Source organism: Cervus canadensis, chromosome 3, assembly GCF_019320065.1.
Source record: "Cervus canadensis isolate Bull #8, Minnesota chromosome 3, ASM1932006v1, whole genome shotgun sequence".
NCBI classification, from domain to species: domain Eukaryota; kingdom Metazoa; phylum Chordata; class Mammalia; order Artiodactyla; family Cervidae; genus Cervus; species Cervus canadensis.
The window spans coordinates 33,791,758-33,818,403 of NC_057388.1; the positions used below are offsets into that span (position 1 = coordinate 33,791,758).

The window sequence follows — 26,646 nt, forward strand, 5'->3', positions numbered from 1 at the left end:
TATAATTGGATAAGAATATATATATTATAATAAAGATTTAGTCCTTTATTACTGCTCTATGAAAATCTGGATTTACTAAATAGGTTGTACTGCCTTGTACTTTTCCATCACATAAATATAATGACACATGTAACATGTCACTGTGAAATGTTAAAGTATTGTACAATGATTATTTGAACAATGAAAACCAGCTTTCACTCCTCTGATACTTCCTGTCTAAAATACTTTCAGCATTTGCTTTAGTGTTTTTCAGATTCCTTCAGTCCCCTTTAAAAAGCAGTGTCTAAATAAGCATAATCAAAATGTGCTGTAGTAAACTTTTACAAGTCATGCAATGAGCTTTACATCTTGATAGAAAAACAGTTTTTTATATAAGCTTAAGGAAATATTCTTAAAGTATGGGAATACAGTTAACAATAATTTTCTAATATGTATAAGGCATGAGGTAGAGATTTAGCAATCATTCTTGGTTGAGAATGAGAAAACTGTATGCAGGTGAAAAAGCAACAGTTAGAACAAGACATGGAATTACCAACTGGTTCCAAATAGGAAAAGGAATACATCAAGACTGTATATTGTCACCCTGCTTATTTAACTTATATGCAGAGTACATCATGAGAAATGCTGTCCTGGATGAAGCACAAGCTGGAATCAAGATTGCTGGGAGAAATATCAATAACCTCAGGTATGCAGATGACACCACCCTTATGGCAGAAAGCAAAGAAGAACTAAAGAACCTCTTGATCAAAATGAAAGAGGAGAGTGAAAATGTTGGCTTAAAACTCAACATTCAGAAAACCAGGATCATGGCATCTGGTCCCATCACTTCATGGCAAATAGATAGGGAAACAGTGGAAACAGTGACAGACTTTACTTTCTTGGACTCCAAAACCACTGCAGATGGTGACTGAAGCCATGAAGTTAAAAGACGATTGCTGGCTTGAAAGGAAAGTTATGACCAACCTAGACAGCATATTAAAAAGCAGAGACATTGCTTTGCCAACAAAGGTCCGTTTAGTCAAAGCTCTGGTTTTTCCAGTAGTCATGTATGGATGTGAGAGTTGGACTATAAAGAAAGCTGAGCACCGAAGAATTGATGCTTTTGAACGGTGGTGTTGGAGAAGACTTCGGAGAGTCCCTTGGACTGCAAGGAGATCAAACCAGTCCATCCTAAAGAAAATCAGTCCTGAATATGCATTGGAAGGATTGATGCTGAAGCTGAAACTGCAATACTTTGGCCACCTGATGCAAAGAGCTGACTCATTTTCAAAGACCCTGATGTTGGGAAAGATTGAAGGCAGGAGGAGAAGGGGACAACAGAAGATGAGATGGTTAGATGGCATCACAAACTCAATGGACATGAGTTTGAGTAAACTTCAGGAGTTGGTGATGGACAGGGAGGCCTGGCGTGCTGCAGTCCCTGGGGCCGCAAAGAGTAGTAGGACATGGCTGAGTGACTGAACTGAATGAACTGAATTCTCAAAGCAATTGACAGAGCTCAAGTAGTCTCTGTCAAGATTCCAATGATGTTTTTTGCATTAATAGAAACATCAATCCATAAATTCTTGTGAATTTCAAGGGACTTTAGATAACCAAAACAATTGTTCAAAAGAACAGTGTTCGTGGTCTCACATTTCTTATTTTTAAAATCTTTTACACAGTTACAATAGTCAAAACAAGTGTATACTGGTTTAAAAATGGACATAGACCAATGGTGAGCACAGAAATAAATCCTCACATATATCATCAAATAAGTTTCAAGAAGAGTGTCAAGATCATTCAGTGGGGAAAGGATAGAGTCTTTTCAATAAACGGTGTTAGGGAAACTGCTATGGGCCCTTTTTTTCCCCTTCCAACCTTCCTTCAGGTCACCACAAAAAACAATGACCAGAATTCCAGCAGCTACTTTGGGACTTTGAAAATGACATCTATTAGCCAAGAATAACAGAGCAAAAAAGAAAGATTGTTGGTTGTCTAATTGCTTGAAAAATGATGCTATATAACTTGGAATGCTATTTCTGGATTTCTCTTATTTTTGTGCAAAGAAGAAATACTGAATAAATATTGATTTAGTTAAACCCACTATGATTTTCTGTTACTTGTAGAGTTAATTTTCACTAAATATCTTCCTTCAGTTAAGAAGTTTCATTGCTTCTAGCTTTGAAATTTCTTTTGAAGTCTACTGTTTTTTGTTCTTCTTAGTATTTAACACTATTATCACTAGCAAGTACATTTACTGGTCCTAAAAAATAGGGTTTGTGTGTGTGTGTGTGTGTTTCTGAGAAATACTTTGAGAAATACAAAGTTTGATAAAATATTTGTGACATTGTCACAATTTCATAGAGACAAGGAAGCCCTCCTAAGTGATCAACACAAGGAAAGAGATGAAAACAAAAAATGTGAAAGCCTAGAGATCTCAAGAAAATTAGAGATACCAAGGGAACACTTCATGCAAAGATGGGCATAATTAAGGACAGAAATGGTATGGACATAACAGAAGCAGAAAATATTAAGAAGAGGTGGCAAGACTATATATTAAAAAAAAAAACTATACAAAAAGATCTTAATGACCCAGATAACCAGAATGGCATGAGCACTCACCTAGAGCCAGACTTCCTGTAGTGCAAAAGCAAGTGGGACTTAGGAAGCATCACTATGAACAGAGCTGGTGGAAGTGATGGAATTCCAGCTGAGCTAATTCAAATCCTAAAAGATGATGCTGTGAAAGTACTACAGTGAATATTCCAGCAAATTTGGAAAACTCAGCAGTGGCCACAGAACTGGAAAAGGTCAGTTTTCATGCCAATCCCAAAGAAAGGCAGTGCCAAAGAATGCTCAAACTACCGCACAATTGCACTCATCTGACTCTAGCAAAGTAATGCTCAAAATTCCAAGGTAGGCTTCAATGGTACATGAACCAAAAACTTCCAGATGTTCAAGTTGAATTTAGAAAAAGCAGGGGAACCAGAGATCAAATTGCCAACAGCCGTTGGATCATAGAAAAAGCAAGAGAATTCCAGAAAAAACATCTACGTTTGCTTCATTGATTATGCCAAAGCTGTTGACTGTGTGGATCACAACAAACTGTGGACAATTCTTAAAGAGATGGGAATACCAGACGACCTTCCCTGTCTCCTGAGAAACCTGTATGCAGGTCAAGAAGCAACAGTTAGAAGCGGACAGGGAACAATGGACTGGTTCCAAATTAGAAAAGGAGTAAGTCAAAGCTGTATATTGTCACGTCACCTTGCTTATTTAACTTATATGCAGAGTACATTATACAAAATTCCCAGCTAGATGAAGCATAAACTGGAATTAAGATTGCTGGGAGAAATATCAATAGCAACAGATATGCAGATGACACCATCTTTATGGCAGAAAATGAATGGGAACTAAAGAGCCTCTTGATGAAAGTGAAAGAAGAGAGTGAAGAACTGGCAAAAACTCTACATTCAAAAAATTAGATCATGGCATCATTTCCAATCACTTAATGGAAAATAGACTGGGAAACAATGGATATAGTGACATACTTTATTTTCTTGGGTGCCAAAATCACTGCAGATGTTGACTGCAGCCATGAAATTAAAAGATCCTTGCTCCTTGAAAGAATAGCTATGACCAACCTAGATAGCCTATTAAAAAACAGAGGCATTACTTTGCCAACAAAGGTCCATCTAGTCAAGGTTATGGTTTTTCCAGTAGTCATGTACGGATATGAGAGTTGGACCATAAAGAAAGCTAAGCACTGAATAATTGATGCTTTTGAACTGTGGTGTTGGAGAAGACTCTTGAGAGTCCCTTGGACTTCAAGGAGATCAAACCAGTCAATCCTAAAGGAAATCAGTCCTGAATATTCATTGGAAGGACTGATGCTGAAGCTGAAGCTCCAGTACTTTGGCCACTGATGCAAATAACCGACTCATTGGAAAAGACCATGATGTTGGGAAAGATTGAAGGCATGAGAAGAAGTGGAGGACAGAAGATGAGATGGTTGGATGGCATCACCAACTCAAAGAACATGAGTTTGAGCAAGCTCTGGGAGATGGTGATGGACAGGAAAGCCTGATGTGCTGCAGTCCATTGGGTTGCAAAGAGTCAAACACGACTGAGCGACTGAACTGAACTGAAGTTTGATAAAATATTTATGACATTGTAGTAAACTGAGTTAATAGATCAGAAATTGAAGATACAGAGAAAGGCATTGATTATCTACCTAAAGCTTATATTCATCCCTTCTATTAAGCTCTAATTAGTGATCTCATCACACTTAAATTTTACAAACAGGGATTGGAAACCCATTTTTTAAAAATGATTTTTGGGGCAGTTAATTTGCTATTAAGTAATGGAATAGTTATTTACATTGAAAAGCTTTTAAAATTCAGCAGTTTCCACTGAACCACAAGCACATGGCATGAACATAGGAATAGAAATGGGAGTGGAATATAAGGAGGACTAGAGTATTTCAGTCTGCAGGGATAGTCCTACTCAGAGGGAAAAGTGATGATCTGGTGAGAAATATAGGTCAGTGCCTGAGTTATTGCAGCAGACTCCAAGGCTGCCTTGCCTCTTTCTAATCCCTTCCAATTAATCTTTCCAAAACATATTTATCATGCCAGGCACTTACCAGAAAACTTCCAACAATGTTTCTTTGTTCTACACAATCTTACCCCTCCCAGACATTCTCCTTGACTCTCCAATTCAAACCCTCTATTTGACTGTTTTTGTCATCATTTCTAAACCACACAGTATCCTTGCCTACCTCAGAATTCATGCAGCCTACAACTGATCTCTCATTTTTCTGACCTTTCATTAAATTTATTGTCTTTATCATCCTTTTTGATCATAAACCCTCATTTAATTTATTGTGTATATATATTTTCAACTCAAGTAGTTTGTAAAATATCTTGAGGTCAATTGTTGGGTCTTGCTTTGCTTCTCTATGAAGTCTACATCAGTGATGGCTTGTAAGAAGTATATATTATTTGTTTAGCTAAAATAAAAACTGCCTGACAAATCTTGAAGAATGATAGACCTAATCATTTTTATTCTAGATTTTTAGTGTTTGGATTAATCAACTCAAAAATATTTTGCAATAAACTTGCACATTTTCTAGTATTAGCCTAAGTAAATTTATAGGGTTAGTAGAACTACAATTTTAGATCTCTTTCCTTTAATGTGAATTTCCCCACCCCTCTGTTCCTTACTTCCAAACTTAGACTAACTTTGCTATTACCCATATGTGTATTTTTTTCCAAAATAACTTTCCTTGATTTCACCTCCTTAGGGGGATTTATAGCCAATCTGGAGCCTTTTTGATGACTCCTGTACCTTTTTTAACACAACAGACTATTTATATTCCCCAAGAAAACTCTTCTGTCCTTTGAAGGATGTACTATATACCAGGCTGATGGGGTCAACTAGCTAACATTCTAAAGTAATCCAGAAGATAGAGAACAAATCAAGAAAATGCTCTAGGTAGTAATTTTTACCCTCCCCCTAAATCACCCAGCACAGCTTCCCTGGTGGCTCAGCAGTAAGGAATCTGCCTGCAACGCAGGAGACCTGGGTTCCATCCCTGGATTGGGAAGATCCCCTGGAGGAGGACATGGCAACCCACTCCCATATTTTTGCCTGGAGAATCCCATGGACAGAGGAGCCTGACTGGCTGCAGTCCATAGGGTCACACAGAGTTGGACATGACTAAAGTGACTTAGCAGCAGCAGCAGTAAATCACCAGCATTTTTATGAAAATAAAATTTTTGGTGAGAATGTTTTTGACCTTGATCAGAAGCATCTTTTAAGGAAGATATTTTAAGATCTAAGACGAAGAAGATGAACAGTGTTGGAAATTGTGTCCCATGCCTCATCTCATAAAAGGAATTCCCCCTAATTATTTGTTAAGTTCTTGATTACACACCCAGGTTACAAGCCTCTGTATATTTGTTCAAATCTGCTCATAGAAATATTTCCTTTGCTCTAATTTTGTGTCCTAGTCTAGTGATACTTTTTCTATACCATTTTAATAATATTATAAAGTCAGTAATAGAATACTTACAGTTTGAGACATACATTTCTTTTCCTGCCTAATAGATGATATTGTTGATGAATCAACAAAAATAAAAAAGAGAGAGAGAGAGAGAAAGCCACCTTTCTCATCTCCTAGAGCTGATTTATTAGCAAAAACATAAAACTTTCTGTCCCATCTTTACCTCACATATAATTGCACCCACCTAAACCGCATAATTTAATGAGCTCCTTGTGTTTTATCTTCTTAGGTTAACAAGGCCCAATATTGAAATCATGGGGTAGAAAACAAAAGTATATGAAATATTTTAAAAGATATTCATATAAAGTGTATTTACATTTAAACATTGATATAGTTTTATAGAAATTCTGACTAGCTGCTAGGGATCAGTACAAGGGATTATTATTATTATTAACTTAAACTCAGAAATAAATAGCTTGAAACTCAAATTATTTACCATTTGGGATTTATTTGACCTGGTTGAGACACATGTTTAAAAACAGAATTAAATTTTGAATCAGATAATTTAAAATGTCATGAATTGGTTTCAATGACAGTTCAGTTCAAATATTTTAAATAGTTGAATATATCAGATAAGAAAATTTATACACAATTTTTAACAAAATATTTTGTTACCTAGTTGGAAATGGAAGATCACTTTTGGAATTTATTATTAATCTTATATAATTAATATAACAATCTTATAAATAACAAATTCACAGATAATGTAACCATAATAACTATCAGAGAGGTAACTGAAGTGAGGATTGTGTGTAGAAGGGATGGTGACAAACCCAGTAGAAGTCGGGGGGATAAGCAATGAGAGAGTTTGGTGATAGGAAAATTCTGGTTTCTTACCTTCTTAAAAAAAAAAGAAAACAGCAAGCATTGGATCATTTGTTCATAAATTAGATAACATTTGGTATAAAGGACTCTCTTGAGAATAGGCATATGTGATGGGTTGTTTAAATTTTAAAAAAGCTGGAAATAAAGTCTGTATGCTTCTCCAAATCAAACTCAAACTTTGTTGGATAAGTTGGACTGGAAACTCTTAAGAACATTGTTTCTTGGGACATTTCCAGTATATCCCATTTTTAGTCAAGATAGAAAAAAAAAATCACTGTGAAACTATTCATAGCATTTTATGTGAAACCATGAAAATATAAAATTTTGTTTTTCCAAAGAAAAATTCTGAAATCTTAAAATCTTAATTTTTGGCTGAACTTCATGAAAGAAACTTCAGGTAGTCACAGGTAAACTTTAATCTGGCTTACTGAAGTCCAGTTTGTTTGTTTGTTTTTAAATAATATGAATTGCTCTCCTATGCACTATTTCTGTAGGTGTTTCTTTATCGGTAGTATATTTTTTTATCTGTAGTATATTCATGTATGCTTGCAATGTCTTTAAGATATCAAAACCCTCACACATACATACAGACACTCAGTTTCATTACTTACACACTTTTGATGCTCAGAGAGAGGTGACATAGACAGCTCTAAAGTTTCCATGGGTTAAATTGCTTGAGATAATATGTGGTATGAGACACACCTGCAAGAGGATATTTTCCTAGCAATTGGCTTCAGTTATATCTTTAAAAAATGCCCAATTGCAGAATGTCAATCTGTCTGACAGTGTAAATCTCCTTAAAGCAATTTAATTCAGATTTTAAAAGATAACCACGGCTTATACAGCAGAATGAGGGATCTGTTTCAAATCCATCACATTAACATTATCAGTAACCCACTATGACCCATGATTGAGTAGTTTTAATTAAGTTCAGTTAGAGTGTGTGGGGGAGGGGTGCTTCATTTAATCCTTCATTAATAGTTAAAGTGAACATTATAAATATCTCTATAACTTTCGTTGCTCAAACATCTTTCTTTTTTATTGGATTTATTGTTTTCCATGCTACAGAGCAATGCCATTTGGGGATCTCCAGTTCCCAGGAGCTTTAAGGCTATCCCACTTCCAGCACTATAAAACAGAGGCCTGCTGTTTTAATCACGCCTCTCTCTCCTCCAATGTTGTTTGCGCCCTGGTACAACCCATCTGCCTTGAATCTAGTGCTCCGCTGGGGCTGCACACATCTGCCAGCCAGCCTACCTTCGTACACAATTACTCAATCCACCGTAAGGCTCTTTAATAGGAAACAAGTGTGACAACGGCAAGCCTCTTTTTTTTATCCTCCTTCTGCCTCTTAAACCACAGAGTCAAATAGCTCTAATAGAGATGAAGCTTGATAGATCCGCCCAGGTGTAGGTGAAATGGTAGAGCCTCAGGAGTAACAGATTCTGTGCTCTCAGGCTGAAGTTTAGCACTCTGTCCTGACTGGCTCTCAGGCGGCAGCGCGATGGGCTGCTCCTTGAATCGTTACAAAGTCAACACGCTTCTTGCCGCTCACGTTTATGCCTAATCCGGAGGGCAACCTGGAGCTAGGTGAAGACCGGCAGAACCACCCTTTCATTTCAGCGTGTGGACAAAGGACAGCAAATGCAGTAAGTGGAAAATTTATCTTTCCTTCTTTTATTTGGGAATTAATTAAGGATGTTTACTCTCAGGGAATCCTCTGAAGACTGTGCAAAAGTGAACTAGCAAAAAAAAACCTGTGTTGATAACCCTGTGGATTTCCTCCGGTTTCATTTTGCAACAGTGCCTTGGCACTGTCACTGAAGCTTAGGCTCCGCAAGTAACTTCCTCATTCAGGAGGTCTTGGATCTGAAATGTGGTGCTAATCATATTGCTAATTCGATCCTGTAGCCTAGCATACTATCCTCTCTTTCTGGATGAAATGTCCTTTATTGCTGTCAAATGATGATGGGCAACTGTTTTGTCATAGTTCTGAGAATAGGAAAATAATTATTTAAGAAGGCACAAACTCTTCTTGAAAATGGATTTCAACTTTTACACATAGCTATTCTGTTACATCACTAATCAGACATTAATGGGAGAAATATGCTTGTAATTTTTCTTAAATCCATTCTATAGCTCGGTCCCTTACCAAAGAAGTGACCTTAAAAATTCTAAAAACAATATTAAGTTGTAGCAGCCATGACAATGATAATGAATTTTTAAAACAAAACAAAAGGTCATTTGTCTAATAGTATAAGAAAAGATATTAAAACCAGATGTGGGAAATCTCAACTTTGACTTTTTCGTCTTTCATGCTTGATTTCAAGCAGCCTTCACATTGCGTTTACTTTGCATTTACAACTTTAGATTCACCATTAAACTATGTTTGAACTTGAAATTCAGATTTGATCTAAGTACAGCCCTGTTCCTTGAGTCCCCTACTCCAAGTTTTACTTGGCTATGGGGAGTCTTTTTACTACTATACCATATATCCTGAATTGTGTTAACAAGCTAACTGTGGTGGACCTTTTCAGGTGGAATGTCAACCAATGTGAAAGAATGTGTTTGCTGTTCAAATGTGTGATGTTCCACGTAGCAAATAAACACAGGGGACATGTGCCCTGACAAAGATTCCAGTTATGATTCCCAAATTCAGTCCATCAAATATTGCACAAAGATGATCATGTTAAAAGAGGATACAATAAAAACTGTCAGCACGTCGTATCTGTTTGTAGTCTTTTGAGGTTTTATCTTTTTTTTTTCTTAATTTAGGCATTTTTTATTTAAAAAATTAGTCTGAAATGCATTGTCATTCCAAAAGACATTTCACATGTATAAGTTACATAGACAAGTGGAATTAGATAAAACATTGTTGCATTGTTTAAATAATTCCCCCCTGGCTGATGTTTTGTTTTTGTTTTCTAACTATTATAGATGGACATCATAAAATTGATGGTTTAAAAGCCATGACGGTAGAATCCTGATGACTCCTTTGTGTATTTTCAGAAATGATTTAGCTTGGATAAAGTTGCTGCTATGAGAGGTTTAATTAATTACCACTAGTTAAATATATTTCTTTAAGAATTGCATTTGACATTACTGATGGCGGAGTAAATGCAGTTTAAAAGTCATTCTTCATGAAATACTTTAACCGACGATTGTTGGCATTGAATAGCGGTCAATGTCTACCCCCTACAGGGAGAGAATCTAATTTCACTGTGCCTTTGCCAGAACATGAATACCACAGAGTACAGTTCACACATGTGAATGCTGTAACCGTGTCAATGACTCCAACAAGTGCCCCTTAATGAAAGGTCAGCTGTGTGATTAATAGGAAGCCAGTTTGAAAGGCTGGACCTCACTTCAGCACTGCATTCAGATTTGTTTCTTCTTGATTTACTTCATTTGCCTTTCAAAGTGTAATAAAAATCAAGTGGAACTATACCACACTTTTTAAAAACTTCATGTTTGATATTACATGATAGAAACACATTGGTTAATATCTTTAGTTCATATAAAAAATAATAATTAACTGAAAAAGTCAGTCAAACCAAACATTGAGGGCATAGGATGATGAATGAGAATATTATTCATTGGATAGTTAGAATATATAACCTTGCTTCAATTTCAGTTAATTTAATAAACTTTAAGAGGCACTCTGGGGGTGAAGATGGAGTGACAGAGAAAGAGTTTGATATTTTTACCTAAGATTTATTATGTTTCAATGCTAACTATATGGTAGAAAGTGAATATAAATGGGTCACTTCCGCTGATAATCTTATGTCACCAATGGTGAAATTTATTGAAGAATATAGCTAAATGGAATTGAAGACAGTATAAACCTAGTGACGTCCTCAGAGAAGTAATTTAGTCATCTAAAACTTATAATCGTGGCTTAGTTATAACTATTCCAATTAAAATTTGTGCTAGAAAGCATTATGGTTAAGTCCAACTTAAAAAAAAATGCTTTTAAATGGAACTGTGTTTTGCTAATAAATACCATGTTAAAATTTGTGAATTCACAAATTAGATGGTCCTTAAATAAGGACCATTTATTTTCATTTAACTATGTGTTTTGTATCCCTGTGGCTTTATCTGTGCATGTTTTCAAGTAAGATTGTAATGAGTAATTAATACAAATAATGTAAGTATATAGAGATATATATTAGATGTGAAAATTCCATATGCTTGGAGGAAGTTTTTTAGCATCACAGGAATATATCAACTTATTCTCAGGGATATTCTCTTTTAAATAACTTATTTTTTTAACCTTAAATCAGCAATTACAGGATTTAATAATTCCATTTTCACTTGCATTAAAGGAACTATATTACATATCAAGACAGAAATTATAGGAAAAAGTATAATCCAATTTCAATGATCAATCAAGGAGGAAACAGTGTAGTTGACTTTATAATGGACACAGTACATCCTAGATGTGCTCCTATCTTATCAATGACCACAGCTCTGTCTTCCAGATACTATTCTGTTCAGGATTCTATTTTTCGCTCTGAATTAGAGGCCACCTACTTCCAGATAGGGTACTAATGAATAACATTAGTTGGGAATTCCTCAAGGAACCAGACAGTGTTCTGAGCATTTTGTGCACATTATTTATTTAGTTCTTACAGCCTACCAAAGTAGGTACTGTTTCTATTCATGTTTATAAATATAAAATAGAGTGGTTGAAGGACTTGGCCAGTGTCACACAGCTAGCAGGTAGTGGAACTTGGGCTCAAATTAACTTCCTCCAAGGACAAATATCTCCTCCAACCACTGGACTTGACTTCTTCTCTAACAAGTGACTTCATTATCAGTACAGCTAACTTCATCTCTGATCACTTTAAAAGGACTGCTCAATGAAAGGGATTTATAAATGGAAATAACATCCGATCAAACAAAATTTAAAAAGTTAAACGCCAATAAGCATGACCTCACTTCAAGTTACATCAATCATTCAGCACTTATAGATGCTACTACTTGTCATAGTTTTTTACTATAGCTAAAGAAGGAGTTGTATTTACACCCTAGACATTTGGGGAAGAACTGATCCATTCACTCTTACTCAGTTGCTAAATTTCCATTCCTATTAATACTGAGTCTCTGAGAAGAGTTTGTTTCCTGAGAGTATTTCCAACCAAGCCACTGTTGACTTTCAGAGGTGACTCTAATCACAGGGGCCTCCCAAAAAGAGTAACCAAAACACATTCCCACCTCCAAGACACTGAAAAATACCAGCTCTCACTTACTTACCCTCAGGGATTTTAGGCCTTAGTTATTCAATAGGACCACCCGGATATTTATTTTTCTTTTTAAAGATAGACTGTTAGTTGGATTTCTCCTTATCTGTGGATATATATATATATATATATATGTATATATATATGTAAATGTATATATCTTTTTTGTCATGAGAACACAGCCTGGAAAGCACATATCTGAAAATTTTCACTTCATATACAGATTTTCCAAGGACCTGCATTTGTGGTTTCTCTATCAGCTGAAACACTTTCTCCCTAAGACAGACATTCATCAATATGATTGAGAATATTTCTTTGTAGAGAGATCAAAACCAAAATATTTTTGATAAAAAGTGCTCTATTTCATAACAAAACTTGTATCGTTACAGGCTTATGTATTCACTCCCTGATAAAAACAGAATATTCAGTTTAAAAAGATTTTTTCAAGTCCATATTTTTAATTTTTAAGCCAAGACATCAGTTACTTTTATAAACACAAGTATATTTAGGCAAGGCAAATGAAATGAACATGAGGAAATGCCTTTAAAATGTTAGCAACCTCTGCCCATTTTTTTCTGAAAAAGTAGGTAGATAACGTTACTATAATTCTCACATATCCTCTTGGTTTTGATGAAAGGTATTTGAAAAAGATTCTTAAATATGATTGGCATATATAAAACCAGAGACTATTATACAAAAGAAAAAGAAAAACAAGTCATTTTTTTCAGATCTTAAGATCTTAGAAAAATTAATCTATGGTGACAAGATCTAAAAGTTCTAAATACCTTGAGGATTAATGATTACTTAAAAAACAGTAGTCAAAGACGACTTCTGTCACTATCATTACTCAAAGAAATCAACAGACTAGCTCCTTGAAGTTAATCTGATCCTCATAAATCCTTTTTGAATTAACCAGAAGCTGCTTTTGTTTATTTGTAGACCCATCTTGAGTGGGAGAGCCTTCCTACCCCGACCCCAACTCTTTACTTGACCCATTCCAAACCTTCCTCCAGGGCACCAGTTCACAATTAATTCTGATGCTAAGTATTATTGGTTCATGTTCTGGGAAATATTAGAAATACTGTAGGTAATACTTTGTGCTGGTGGACAGTTCCACCTATATCTGATGGCTGGTTGTTGTTCAGTTACTCAGTCATGTCCAATACTTTGTGACCCTGTGGACTGCAGCATGCTAGGCTTCCCTGTCCTTCACCATCTCCTGGAGTTTGCTCAAACTCACGTCCATTGAGCTGGTGATGCTGTCAAACCATCTCATGCTCTTTCGTCCCCTTCTCCTTCTTCCTTCAATCTTTCCCAGCATCAGGGTCTTTTCCAGTGAGTTGGCTCTTCGCATCAGGTGGCCAAAGTTTTGGAACTTCAGTCTCAGAATCAGTCCCTCCAATGAATGTTTCAGGATTGATTTCCTTTAGGTGGTGGTTGGCTATCTCAACTCACTTCCCCAGCTTCATACATCCTGAATCCCAAGACAGCAATCAAACACAACTCAACTCATGGTCCTTCCTTTTGTATGAAGGGTTCTCATTCCCAGTTTTCCTACACCTACCAGACTTCTGGCCACCTTGTTTCTATTTCTGAAGCCAATATCTAAGAGTTCTTGGTATCTATTCCTACTTAGCAATAAATATTCTCATTTTAGGCCCCTTGAAACCTGTTTTGAGCAGGACATGAATTTTTCATTTTGTTATAAAGTACATTTATCATAGTTCTATGTTTAAAGTATGTAATGTTAAAATATTTAAAGTATGGTAAAGCTCTATGTTTAGGCTTCCTGATAGACTCATGTTTAAAGTAAAAGTTGCAGGTGTGACTAACTCAAGAATACAGACATCTAATTAGCAGGCAATTTCATTTTGTTTTATTCCTTAATATTGTACATTGAAATTTGGATGAATAGCAGAAAGAGATGATTAGTTTTCTATTGATATTACCATTAGAAGTTTAAGGTTTTTGACTCTGTTTCTGGCCACATGTGCTGATATGCTTAAATTTTACATGCTAGATAGTCATTTTCCCAATAAATAGTATTTTCAGTCATTCAAGAATTTATTCTCCCTAGATTAAACCTACGCTATTAATTGTGTGTATACATTTTAGCTTTTTAATTACACTTGACTCAATTATAAATCTAAAATTCTGCATAAGTGGGTCACTGAATGTGAAGTAAGAACACTGGGGTTGAGATACTGTTTTTGACAACTTGTAACTCATTTTCCAAATGTGGAGAATGTGCATGATGTGACATTTTGGTGATTTACATGTGGAAGAATTTTGCAAAGTTCTTTGTAAAGTTTCCAGGAAGAATTTTGAAATTTTATCATATGACAAAAACATATGAAAAGGCACAAGTCATATACATGAGGATTCACACAAGACTAGCAGGCTTTTAAAAGGATTTTGCATGTAGTGCAGGACTGTATGTTTGATGTAATTTTTATATCACAGAAAGCTTAATATTTATCTTCTCCCTTAGATTAAAATATATTTCAGTGATGTTTAATCAGAAAACTTGTATCTGAATCTGAGTTACACTTAACAATGAGTTTGAATAAATAATTATTTCCTGGACCAAACAACAAGCACTTCTCAAACCTTTTCCCTAATTGTAAATTTAATGAAGAATCCATATTTGATTGTTGTCATTTCTTAATGGGTCTCTTCCTTGTCCAATTTTGAATAATTTAAGTAATGAGAGAAAGTAGATAATTGAAAAAAAGCATTTACCATTTGAAGATGAATCTACAATAATGAATCCTTGAATTAAGTTTAATTTAGCCATTTAGTCACAGCCAACATTGGTTTGACACATAGTGAAGGTGTCTTAAAATTCACATAAAACATTGATGTATATTGTCATCTGCTCCCAGCTAGTCCACAAGATAGGGCAATAACTTAAATTTTTTTTCACTTCAATATTAGATGTATATATTACCACAACAAATGTGACCACATATTTAATTTATACAAAATGAATATTTGAGTAAGATTAGCTTGTGTGCAAACATTTCCCCTTTTTTTAGTGTATAAAAGTATATGTGGGTGAATATAGAGAAGAAACATTAATTCAGTGGCTATGCCCTGTGGTTTACATTATTATATTTAATCTTCATATTGATAGGCAAAAATAGATTTCTAATTTCCATTTTACAAATGAGCTGTGTGTTTTATTTTCTCATTTTTATGAATAACATAACACTAATAAAAATGTTTTTAAGTGAGTAGTATAACACTGAAAGCAATAAAGATGTACAAACATGCCAAGATGCTCACAAAAAGTGTAAGTTGAAACAGAAACTTTTTTTTTACATTTCCAATCCAATGAACTGGAAATTAGAGACTCAAACTATTTCAACATATTATGAGCCTTAAGGATAGCTCATACCTTATGTACATATGGTAAGAGTCATCCTGACAGAAGCATCAATTATCACCATTATATTTTGATTAAAGAAAATATAAGAAATGAAAAAAATATATAAGAAATGAATGTGATATCAAGTAACATCATTTCTTTTGGGATGGCATTTTACTATGGTCCTTTTATAAGAATGAAAATGCTATAGATGGTTTTATCATGTGGAAAATAATATATATTCTATGTCAAACCATCTCTAAATCATATATTTAAATATATTCATTAATTTGTGTTATAATAATGTGTAAATAACTTGCTCTGTGTGTGTATGTAGTTTGTGTGTGAAAGTGAATATGTGGGTGTGTGCTAAAATCCCAGTCCCAAATCAGTGAAGTAGTCAAGGCTCATTTTTACCATGGGTAAATTTTTTTAGTGATTCTAATTTTTATCAGAAGAATAGAGCTAAACAGTTCATAAAAGATCAAATTTTCATGAAAAAGGAAAAAGCATGTTGTTAGTCCTTTATCCACAGGTAGATAACATGAAGTTTGAGATTAATTTAAGGATCATATGTGTGCTCAGTTGCACAGTTATATCCAACTCTTTGTGACCCCATGAATTGTAACGCACCATACTCCTCTGTTCATGGAATTTTCCAGGTGAGAATACTGGAGCTGTTTGACATTTCCCACTCTAAGGTATCTTCCCAAAAAGGGATAGAACCTGAGTCTCTTGTATCTTCCTGCATTGGCAGGTAGATTCTTTATCACTTTGCCACCTGGGAAGTCCCCAATTTAAGGAGTAATATTGCATATGTCCATTCTGTCTACAAAAGCATACCTCACTTTATAGTTTCAGTTAATGCAGAGACCTGCTGTCATTTGTTGTTTTGGTTTTGTTTCTAAAACATTTTAAGCATTTCTGCCTTCTCTATAAACTTTAAAAAACTATACACACGTACACACCAACCAATTTTGAAGGGTTGAAAAAGGTCTAGATTCATTAATTAAAATTTCTGAGGAATTTTTGTGTCTTTTATATTTGACTAAATTAGAAAGGTAAAGACTACACTTTAATGGACTAAAACTCAGAGTCAATTATATAGCTGCTTAATATAAGCAAGGCTTTGTATAAGATAGGCATAGAATTGCTTCCAAAGCTCAGTATACCATGATAGTTCTGGAGAAACACTTTTGACATGGGAAGAGGCTAACAGGGCCCATCGTGGCACATCAGCTGTGGCCACACAGGAGGTAAGCATGCCTTTGGGGAAGGATGTGAAGTGGCGAGAAGGAAGCAGTGGACCGAGCAGATGATATCTTTTGAGTTCCTACAACATAATCATTAGCATTTAAGAATTAACTCCAGCTATTTTTGTCTGAAAGGACTATGGGATGGGCAGTTTTAGAGCATCTTGAGTACTTTTATTACTGTGCTTGTCACTGCTAATTACTGGATTTTAAAAGTACTAAGAATTTTAAATAGTGATACTTAAGTAAATGAATGCTAAGAGACTATATGCAATTCAGGTTGACTCCATTAGTTTACTGTTTAGGAACTGATATTAGCTATACAGTTATTATAAAATGTGTGTACATTGTCTTATAATGTATAGAGAATTTACCAAAAGTTCATAGGTTTTACTTGCCAGAAGTTTAAAATTATCAGTATGACCATGGTCATGTCATTTAATTATACTACCTCAATATTTTCAACTATAAAATAAAAAGTTTGAAATAGATGATGTATATAGTTTCTTTTATGCCTAATTTTAAAAAATGTTCATATATATTACTTTGTTTATGATATTTAACATTAATCAATAGTAGTACATAAAACATAATTTAACAATAAACTTTGTTAAAAAAATTACTCTTACAAAGATATATGTTGATTTTTAAAATTTATTTTTATGATACATTTTAAATGACTTAGTCAATCTTGACTGAATTAATAAACTCTTGAGTAATTAAATATCCTCAAGTTACTTGAATGTTAAAAAATGAGGGCATTGATTCAGTTAATTTTGCTAGCTTCTGTTAAGTGCTTATCATGAATTAAGGAATTCAAATGCATTTCTTAGACTTTAAATAGATGATAATTTGGCTTTTTTCTATTAAAGATAATTTTTTATTCTGTCAAGCCATAGACATCATAATCAAATGGAGGTGGTACAATGTAATTAGCTGAAAATAGTGAACTTAATTTATCTTAAATTATGTATAATAAGAAAAAAACCATGCAACCATATTAAGGATGCTATTTGTTAAAGAAATATGAAAATGTATTATAATTATTTCGTATTCCTTTTTGAAATCAAAACTATGAATCTTTAGAAAATTTCTCAGATGTGTACAAAATTTCTGTTACATATTTTTTCTATTCATTGCATTTTTTTATCTGAAATATTAAGTTTTAATATCAGCTCTCTTAATTTGGATGGATAGTATATTTAACACATTTTTTGGACATATTTCAATAAGGCATCTCAAAGTTAACTTAAAAGACCTTTGAAATAATGTTAATTTTTAATTAGATTTGATCCCAACCTGTGCACAGCAAGCCATTAATAATTGAGTCATATACAAAGGAAGATAGTGGTAATGACTATTCCAAAGATCTGCAGATCACTGCAATTTACATTTGACCCAGTATCTTTTCATTGGTCAAACCCACATTCAGAGTGAATCTTTCTGTAAGTAGAAGCATGGAAAACTAGGAAATATGAAGAAGAGGACTGAACTTTGCAAATTTTGAGTGTTATGAACTTTAACTTTGACACTTCCATTCCCTTCACAACTTTCCTAATTCAAGGACAGTTTCTCTTCTCAACAACTGAGTCACCCTCATGTTCAAAATCCAGATTTCCAGTTTCTGCAGAACCTGAACTTGTGCCCAAACACAGTTTTCAGTTCAACAATCTCTATACTCCAAAATAGCCTTTATTCTTTGGCTAGCTGTCATTATTCATTGTTCTCCTCCTCCTGGTAACTTCTAAACCAAAGCACTCATTCCATTGGTGTAGTAATGACAGCCAGCCAATTTACACAGACACAGGAGATTGAAAATACAGTTTGGATACCTTTAATTAATAAAATTTCACCCTTTCTGAGGTTTTTACATTTTAGTAAGAGCTTGACCCTAATTCAGAAAGGGTCTCTAATTTTTTAGCTTCAGAAAAATTCACAAATTCTTGAATTTCAGGACAAGGGCTGAGCACCCTTCCATTCCACCTCTGAGTGACCTTCTGCCTCAGGCAGGCCCTGACCCAGGAAGCTGTTTCCTGACCAACACTCCCACTATCAGGAGATCAAGATCTACTGTAATTCAGTGTCAGTTTTTGGTTCCCCTTTATTTTGTCTGATTTAAGTTCACGCCCTAAAAATTTGGGGGCTTCCCTGGTAGCTGAGACAATAGAGAATCTGCCTGCAATGCAGGAGACCCAGGTTCAATCTCTGGATTGGGAAAATCCCCTGGAGAAGAGAATGGCTACCCACTCCAGTATTCTTGCCTGGAGAATTCCGTGGACAGAGAAGTTGGCGGGCTATAATCCATGGGGTCGCAAAGAGCTGGACACAACAGAGTGACTAAAACTTTCTAAAATTTTGAAATTAACCAAGGGTGAAGAAACTTATTGAATGAAAATAACCTTTAAGAGAAACCTTCAAATTTACTTTTAATGACTATGTGTTATATAAGAGTCTACTTTTTACCTTCTCTACCATTCCAAGGGTTCCTCCGTAGCCCCTAACCCCCACATTCTCCAACCGTAGGATATATTCCAAAATCAGTCAGAAATACAGGGGGAGTGAAAAAAAAATTAAAGAAATACAATATACTCTGACTGAATGTTGCTAATTGAGTGGAAGTGAGGCTGCTCAATGTTGCCAGTGGCTACTGCAGAGATGAACATTAATCTTGTTTTAGTGAACTTCATTTGTGTAATTAATCATGTTGTCATTGAGAGGTTAGTGATGGAGCTTGCTTGGATAACTGCCGGATACTTCAGAGCCTTACACTAGCCTAAACTTTTCAGAGGTGCCTCATCTAAGTAAGTTTATATAGAAATCGAAGTTCGTGTGCTGATGTTACTGTCTCTAGTCATTTTTGTTGTTACTGCTATCTTGCTTTAAACCAATCTTGAGAGTTTCCATGTGAAAAGAACTGCAAAGCTTTGCCAAATACAAGTCTGTGTGCCTGATGCACAGTGAAGTGAAATAAACCAAAAGTTGAAGTTAGGAGCCAAGGTTTATTGTAGGGCCAAGCAAGGGGATTGGGTAGCTCGAGCTCAAAAGACACAAAATCCCTGATGGTTTTCAGGGAAGCATTTTTTAACATACAAAATTTGGGCTGAGGGCTGCAGAGTCTGTGACATTCTTCTGATTGGTTGGTGGTAAGGGTAATAGGGCCATGTTTCAGGAAACATGAGCTGAGTCTGAAGTTACCATCCCCACCTGGGTAGGGACCTTTGTTGTTATTCAGCCATTCAGTCATGTCTAATTCTTTGCAACCCCATGGACTGCAGCATACCAGGCTTCCCAGTCCTTCATTATCTCCTGGAATTTGCTCAAGTTCCTGTCCTTAGAGTTGGTGTTGCCATCCAACCATCTCTGTCATCCCCTTCTCCTCCTGCCTTCAGTTTTCCCAGATCAGAGTCTTTTCTACTGACTCAACTCTTCACATCAGGTGGCCAAAGTATTGGAACTTCAGCTTCAGCATCAGTCCTTTTTTTTGAGGATTGATCTTTAGGATTGACTGATTGACTTTTTTCTGTCCAAGGGACTTTCAAGGGTTTTCTCGGAGACCACAGTTCAAAAGCATCAGCTCTTCCATGCTCAGCCTTCTTCCAACTCTCACATAAATACATGACAACTGAAAAAACCATAACTTTGACTATATGGACTTTTGTCAGCAAAACAGTGTCTCTGCTTTTTAATATGATGTCTAGGTTTATCATAGCTTTTCTTCCAAGGAGTAAGCGTCTTTTAATTCCATGGCTATAGTCATCATCCACAGTGATTTTGGAGCCTAAGATAATAAAGTCTGTCATTATCTCCATTGTTTCCCCCCAAATTTTCTGTGAATGATGGGACCAGATGCCAACATCTTTGTTCTTTGAATGTTGAGTTTAAGCCAGCTTTCTTACTCTCCTCTTTCACCTTCATCAAGAGGTTTTCTGGTCCTCTTTACTTACTGCCATTAGGGTGGTATCATCTGTATATCTGAGGTTATTGATATTTCTCCCAGCAATCCTGATTCCAGCTTGTGCTTCATCCAGCCCAAAATTTGCATGATGTACTCTGCATGTAAGTTAAATAAGCAGGATGACAATATACAGCCTTGATGTACTCCTTTCCTAATTTTGAACCAGTCCATTGCTTCGTGTCCAGTTCTAACTGTTGCTTCTAGACCTGCACACAGATTTCTCAGGAGGCAGGTCAGATGGTCTGGTACTCCTATCTCTTGAAAAATTTTCCACAGTTTGTTGTGATCCACACAGTCAAAGTCTTTAGCATAGTCAATGAAGCAGAAGTAGATGCTTTTCTGGAACTCTCTTGCTTTTTCTATGATCCAAAGGATGTTGGCAATTTGATCTCTGGTTCCTCTGCCATTTCCAAATCCACCTTGAATATCTGGAAGTTCTCAGTTCATACACTATTTGAGTATAGCTTGAAGAATTTTGAGCATTACCTTGCTACCGTGTGAAATGAGTACATTTGTGCAATAGCTGGAGCATTCTTAGGCGTTGCTCATCTTTGACATTGGAATGAAAATTGACCTTTTCCAGTCCTATGGCCACTGCTGAGTTTTCCAATTTTGCTAGCACATGTAGTGCAACACTTTAACAACATATTTTAGGATTTGAAATCGTTCAGCTGGAATTTCATCACCTCCACTAGCTTTGTTTGTCCTGATGCTTCCTAAGTACCACTTGAATTTGCACTCCAGGATATCTGGCCCTAGGGGAGTGATCACACCATTGTGGTTATCTGGGTTATTAATCTTTGTTGTATAGTTCTGTGTATCTTGCCACGTCTTCTTGTCACTTCCACTATATAATCATAAGGGATTTGACTTAGATCATATTGAATGACCTAGTGGTTTTCCTTACTTTCGTCAGTTTAAGTTTGAATTTTGCAATGAGGGGTTCATGATCTGAGCTACAGTCAACCCTCAGTCTTATTTTTGCTGCCTGTATAGAGCTTCTCTGTCTTTGGCTGCAAAGAATATAATCAATTTGTTTTCAATATTGACCATCTGGTGATGTCCATGTGTAGAGTTGTCTCCTGTGTAGTTTGAAGAGGTGGGGGCCTCACTTCCCCAGTAAAACTCATTGTTATGTATATTCCTTGAGGAGGAACCAGGATCCTGTTTTTCATCTTTGCAGTTTCTTGATTGCTTCTCTTTGGTTTTGCCTTCCCTTACTTCTTGCTTAGAAACTGTTTGAATCGGTCCTTTGGTGAAACTCAAGGATGGTCTAGGGGGTGGAAACCTTTTTCCTACAAATAAGAAACAGTGGACAAGGAAAGGCGTTTGTACTCAGGAGGGCCCCCCAGGGTGCTGATCAGTTTCAAAAGGAGTATTTTTTATCTATTGAACTTCTTACTTATTCATATTAGTAATAAATTATTCATGTACTCTTTATCTTCTGCTCAGTAGTATATCTTCCTACTTTAGATTTTATAGTATGTATCTTTGTTGTTGTTGTTGTTGTTTAGTTGATAATTCACGTCTGATTCTTCTGCAGTCCCATGGACTGTAGCCCACCAGGCTCCTCTGTCCATGGCATTTTTCAGGCAAGAATATTGGAGTGAGTTGTCATTTCCTTCTCCTGGGGATCTTCCCAACCCAGGGATTGAACCTGCATCTCCTACATTGGCAGATGGGTTTTTTACCACTATGCCACCAGGGAAGGCCATAACATATATTAGCTGTGTCATTTACTTGATAGCTCTTTGTACTGAGATTTTCATATTTCCATATCTAGTTCCGTTCCCTGCTAGAGGCTAAACTTCGTGGACACAGGCCATGGCTTCTGCCTCCATGTGTGCGACACCGTCATGGCAAAGTAGGTGTTCACTAAATTCTTGATAGAGAATTGGCAATTCTGTCCTGTAAATGTAGATTGAAGGGTCTTTACCTTCATTCTCTATGCCTCATTTTCTGTTTAATTGGCTATTAGCTGGAACTGATTGATAGACATGAAGACTTTTTTTAAGAGAATTGGCAGCTATGTAAATATAGCACTTAACCTTAAGCACTCAGCCATTAACCTTAATCACTGTCCATTAACCTTAAAGCACCCCAGGTTTCTCCCTTTACAATCCCCCAAAGCAGACCCCCTGAATGCATTTTTTTAGCATTGAAAAGAATCTTAGTAGAATGCTTTTATTGTTCTGTGAGTGGCTATAAAAACATTTGAAAGAGAACATTTGACTCCATTTCTTTGCATAGGTACTAATTCATTTTCCAGGTGTTCAAAGAAAGATTCAAAATGAGAAAATTATTTTGAGGAGATTGTTAGTATATATTTGAGAAAAAGACAAAACAATGCTTTTTTTAATTGAACCGTTTATAAGATTTATAATCATTGCAGTGTCATATCGCTTTCTAAAAACCTATAAATTTATGAAAAATAAATAAACTTTTCCTATAGTTGTTGCTGAAATCTTGTTTAGTATTAACTCCAGACATGGAAAAATAACCAGTTATTTTAAGAATAATGACTGCCTGAAATATTTTCTATCCAATTTCAAATAATAACCGAGAGAAGGCTAAATGGAATTTTTTCTTTAAAAACAATGCTTTAAATTTGTTCTTGTAAGTATTCTTGTTTGTAGATATAGCCAATTTTATTGAAATAATAGCACCCATTTTCACAATCCTTTGTAGTCTGCAAAATTTATATTTTCTCTTTTGGATGTCTCAGGAGAAGTATGTATAATAGCAATAATTGTTATTGGAAAGAAAATGTGTTAATTAATGTATTCCAATTTATTGTGTTTGTTTTATATCATGGTTTTATTTTTGCCAAGATATACATTCACATCCCCTATAAATGTAGTAAAATAATGTTACAAATTTGCACAAAGTTTTGTGTGTAATTTTATATGCAGTTTTGTTTTACAGCTTCAGTCTTAAAAGGAAAACAATAAGTCAGAGAAGTTCTCATTGTATTCTGAACATAATACATCTTAGGATGGTGGCTGGGGCTGAAGCAGTCACAAAGAGCACCTTGCTATATTCAGGAAAGCAACTTGATACTAATGGACTGATTATTTTTAGATTTGCAAAAGTGCTCAGTTTTGCTGCAAGTCCCAGAGGGAACTGAAACTAGGATGTGTGAGCAACTGAGGGCAGAGTAGGGTCTCCTTTACAACTGCATTTCAAGGTGCATTTTATGAACGTGAAGTCTCATCGGAAAAACAAGCCAGTGTAACACTATGACTTCAACTCTAGAAGGATGTTACCTCAACATCAACTGGTTAGCAGTTCCCTTGAAATTTACAGTTACCTGGGAAAGAAGGTGATAATGAGAGGGAGACTTGGCAGGAGAGTCCAAAGGAGCTCCACAAAGGCAAACCAAATCCAATACTGACCATGCATTTTGAGAATTAATCAATAGCTTTCACAGAAAGTACTCTCCATAGGTTTACTTCATTCTGAGCAATTTTGTCATTTGTTCATTCATGACCCAGAGGATGCTCTTACAGGTATAAAGATCCTATGGCTGTAGCGATGAGCTGCTTTTTTTTAATTTAATAGCTTTCATATTCCCATGTCACTATGTATAGCTTAGACATATCTGTATACATTACCATTCTTTTGACACAAAGTGATGAAAAATATATGCAGATTTAGCTCTGACCTTGAGCAAATAACTGGAAGTAAATTTCTGACCGTCTTTGTAAACCTTTCCAATGTATACATTTATTCTTTTAATAATATTACTTGAGGAACCTTGTTACTTCAAGCGCATTTTTTTTGTCATTTCTGTCATTGAATCAGTATTGTAAACATATTTGGGATGTATTTTTTAGGTATTTTATTTTTACAAACATGTTGCAGTTACTGTTTTATAATGCTTTTTACTTGCAGAGGAACAACTAGGAATAATACAAGTTTCTTTAAGATGAATTGAATATTAAATGCTATAATAGAGGCTGGATACTGGAAAACTGATTAAAATGTTATTAATTTTTCTTCCTATAGAAATTGGTTAGGAATAAGAAGTAACGGTAGCCATGTCCCTAAGTTATAAGAAATAGTTAGTTTAATTTGCACTTAGTAGTGTTATAAACTTATCTGGACATCAAGCAAGTTATTGTCTTACACTGGGTTCTCAGGGGCAGTTTAAAGTCTGGATTATAGAAAATGTAAATTATTTTCTATGCTTTTTCTCTGCTTTTAATGTATCACTCTGGAGTATTTGTTGTTTGCAGGAGAAACACAAGATTGTAATAATTTAATAGATGAATATTTAAATAGAAAATCAGTTTACACAGTATTAATAAAAGACATAATTTTTATATTTGCTTATTATGTTTGTCTTTTAACTTGGGCCCCTCAATGCCTTGCATATATTAGACATTCTTATTATTTGTTGAATAAATTTTTTAATTATTCTGATTAAGCACTGTCTGACTAACTTAATAAAGCTTAACTTCAAAGTTTATCACTCTACTGATTATTAGTTCTAAATGTTAGCTCTACATTTGGATAGCTGCAACATATTTAAAACATTATTTTATAGCTCCCTTTTCTTTCTTTTTTTCTTATTTTTAAAAAGATTCTTAAATTTTCTGTGAGGTTGACTTTATTTTCATGCTCTTCCAAAATGAATTTTAACCTAGATTTGTATTAAAACTGGAGATATTCTTATCAGGAGAGCAAAGCAGCCAATAAGATTAATGCTGAAACATTTTAGAGAAAACTACAAGGGTAGAGGCTATTCTATAAGGAGGAATAGAGAGAAGAGCTGTTCTGCTTTGACCCTTGTGTTTCATGTGAGAACAGGAATGAGTGCCCAGGTAATCAGGATTTGTGTAAGTAAATCCATATTTCTGTGCGTATCACCCATCTGCTAACAAAATATTTGCTCAACTCTAATTACTTATCAAATATTGAGGAAAAGAAAATAAATAGGGATCTTTCCTACTTCCCAACTAAACCACCAGTTTGCATGTCATGTGAATTTTCTTCCTTAAAAACTGTACCTTAAATTCATCTTGATTTTATTTTATCTGTAAAAGTGTTAGGTCAGGGTGTCCTGCGCAGCCCAATGAAGTCTGTTTCAACATCTATGTGACTGCATTTTCTCACTTGATCTTTTTTCAAACATTAAGTAGGAAGGAATTTAAGAAAATGGTATCTGTTTCATATGGGTTTTTCAACCTTAAGACAACAAGTCAACACACCACCATCACCGTAAAACCAATGACAAGACAGTATAACAACTCATCACATGCACAGATACCCTTGCACCAGATGAACAAGCAAACACACAAGCAGATATAAAAAGCAAACCAACTGCAAAAACAGTTTCTGCCTCTCTAACAATTCATCATTGCAAAAAAAAAACCTCAGATTGAATGTGTATTGTCAAAATACACTTTCACCAGGGAGTGTGAAAGGGGCTATATCCGCCCCCCAACCCCCCCCAGGCTCCAGCACTCCTGGGATGCAGGACTCCTGGGGGTGGGGGTGAGAACTCTGGCGCCTTGAGCCCATCTGAGGCCTTCTGAAAGAAAAATGATGTCACAGATGTTTCACTGTTTTTTCCTCATCCTATTTCATTCTCTTGTACTGCTAAAGATTTTGCCTCTCTTTTCAGTCCCTTTTCATTTTTTTTTAAACTTCTCACATTTCTCCAATGCTCTCTGATTCCTTTAAACAGAGGGACAGTTCTTCTGACCCAGTATAAACATTCATTCCCACTGGTCCTTTGTACTTTTTTCTCAGTTTTTGCCAAGGATGGGGCTTTTCCCCCCAGGGTAAATGTGCAGGTGTAGGGATCATCACCTGCTCTTGCCCTACCTAGGGATTTGCTGAAAAACACTGGCTATTAATTAGCATTTTATGATGTACTTTGCACTCTTCAGAGGAAACTATGTAAGTGCCAAATAGTAATAATTCAGTTTTCTCTCATTTGGGTTCTG

The 26,646-nt window shown here is 35.4% G+C and overlaps 1 protein-coding gene across 6 annotated transcripts in view; it reads left to right on the plus strand.

Moving 5' to 3' along the window:
* The first annotated feature begins 8,047 nt into the window (after window positions 1-8,047).
* Window positions 8,048-26,646, plus strand: part of SEMA3A (semaphorin 3A) — a 506,842-nt gene continuing 488,243 nt past the window's right edge. For all 6 annotated transcript variants that reach the window (XM_043462900.1, XM_043462898.1, XM_043462899.1 and 3 more), the window contains exon 1: window positions 8,048-8,520. The gene's annotated coding sequence lies outside the window, so the exon portion shown is untranslated. The remainder of the gene's footprint in view (window positions 8,521-26,646) is intronic.